This window comes from Tachysurus vachellii, chromosome 17 (assembly GCF_030014155.1).
Source record: "Tachysurus vachellii isolate PV-2020 chromosome 17, HZAU_Pvac_v1, whole genome shotgun sequence".
NCBI classification, from domain to species: Eukaryota; Metazoa; Chordata; class Actinopteri; order Siluriformes; family Bagridae; genus Tachysurus; species Tachysurus vachellii.
This window is the reverse complement of record NC_083476.1, coordinates 1,290,001-1,292,500: the sequence shown is the minus strand read 5'-3', so window position 1 is coordinate 1,292,500 and position 2,500 is coordinate 1,290,001. Positions and strand designations below refer to the sequence as shown.

The 2,500-nt window shown below is 43.0% G+C and overlaps 1 protein-coding gene across 1 annotated transcript in view; it reads right to left on the bottom strand.

Annotated features, from left to right (window-relative positions):
* The window catches only part of LOC132860493 (potassium/sodium hyperpolarization-activated cyclic nucleotide-gated channel 1), a 103,609-nt gene that overhangs the window by 51,599 nt on the left and 49,510 nt on the right, over positions 1-2,500 (bottom strand). The window lies entirely within an intron of this gene.

Here is a 2,500-nt window from a genome sequence, read left to right as displayed (position 1 = left end):
CCAACTGCTCCCCGGGCGCCGCAGCATAAATGGCTGCCCGCTGCTCCGGGTGTGTGTTCACGGTGTGTGTGTGTTCACTGCTGTGTGTGTGTGTGCTTTGGATGGGTTAAACGCAGAGAACAAATTCTGAGTATGGGTCACCGTACGTCACGTCACTTAACATCCACCTCATTTTACTGTCTAACTGCAGCGCCTCCTACAGGCAATCTTGTATTTATATTAAATAGCGGATCGTGTCGTATTTTCTCCGATCGTGCAGGTTTTTTATTTGAATGGTTAGATATTGAGTCATATATTGAATTAAACGAAATGGTTAATATCATATTATCATATCATTTTCACGTCACGTCACGACATGTACAGTTCGTATGGAACATCTTAATAATGTTGTTAGATAAATCAGATAAATGAAGGTTCTACATTTGTGTTTCGTTAGCTAGCGAACATAAAATAGACCAGTTCTATACAGAACCTAATGTAGTTCCATCACTTTCTTTACATACACTCATTAAAAAAAAAGAAAAAAAAAAAAAGCTGCTTTCACCTTTCAGTAAATGCTTCTTAAAAGAACGCCTTTATTCTTAGTACCATAAAGAACCCTTTTGCACTACAGAGAACCTGCTCATAGATCCAGACATCCTCGTTCTCCAAGGGTTCTACATAGAAAGAGATTTTTTTTTTTTTTGGAAAAAGGTTCTACTAGGCAGGTTGAGAACCTCAGGATTCTATACAGAACCACAAGGAAGCTCTTTCGTTATTATCCTGTTGTTCTTATTCCTACAGTCAGCACACGACTCGACATAATAACGTTCAACTGAGACTTTTATAAAAGTTCACGTAAAAGAAGCTCAAATCTGCTCAAGAACTCTCAGGTTCTTGTGACACTCGGTAGTAAAGAACACTCCGTTAAACCCAATCGGTTCCATGACAGAAAATCAGACAGAATCCTGCTGCATGATCAGATTCATTCAGATGCAATAAAGACGTTTTTTTTCCTTCATCCGTTTGACCTTTTTGTGCTGACTAACTTACTCCGAGCACATCGTAGGAGGAAAGTGTTTCTGAGAAACATGACACAGCATGTGTGGGGGCTGAAGTCTTCTAACACACATCACTCACCAGCAGCAGCAGCAGCAACAACATATAGCTAACGTACATCTAACGCACGGTAAAGTAGGTTAAACCTTCACCAGGAAAACACCGGAGCGTTAAACCCGGCTGTTAGCGACTCACACACACACACACACACACACACACACACAGAGACAGGTTAGAGGGACACTGTAACACACACACACACACACACACACACACACAGACAGGTTAGAGGGACACTGTAACACTTACACACACACACACACACACACAGACAGGTTAGAGGGACACTGTAACACTTACACACACACTCACACACACACACACACAGGTTAGAGGGACACTGTAACACTTACACACACACACACACACACAGACAGGTTAGAGGTACACTGTAACACTTACACACACACACACACACACACACACACACACACACACACACACACACACACAGAGACAGGTTAGAGGGACACTGTAACACTTACACACACACACACTGTAACACTTACACACACACACACACAGAGACAGTTTAGAGGGACACTGTAACACTTACACACACACACACACACACAGACAGGTTAGAGGGACACTGTAACACTTACACACACACACACACACACACACACACACACACACACACACACAGAGACAGGTTAGAGGGACACTGTAACACTTACACACACACACACACACACACACACACACACACACACACACAGAGACAGTTTAGAGGGACACTGTAACACTTACACACACACACACACACACAGACAGGTTAGAGGGACACTGTAACACTTACACACACACACACACACACACACACACACACACACACACACACACACACACAGAGAGAGACAGGTTTGCTTTTTCTTGAACCCATAATTTTACTTCTGCCCTTTTTTTTTGCAGTGTGACGTTATAACAACCTGAATGCCAGCTTGCGACACGACGATGACTAAAGTGTAAGTGACCAGCTGTCATTCACAGAAGGAAGAAAACCTCACTAATGCTTTTTCACTACAGGAAGTAGAAACCATTTCCCAGTTGATGGCAGATGACGACAGACACTCGTAAGACGTCTCGTCCCCCAGAGTTCTGTCAACCATCTTGCAATTTTATTCTCAACCAGCATCAGCACCTGGTAGCCCCGCCTCCTCCGCATGGTAGCCCCACCTCCTCTTCCACTTTGTAAACAAAGCTGTGAGCGCCGAATGAATCCAACTTGTGTCCAACATTCACTCTTATTTTTTTCCTTTTTTAAATGTCACTGCTGTTTGTGAACTACGTGATGAACATGCAGAATTAAATTCTGACTCTTTCATGAGATCTTCAGAAGATGTTCGGCTCCTGATTCTGGACTCGATTCTTGACTTGATTCTTTGATCAGGAGCACTAT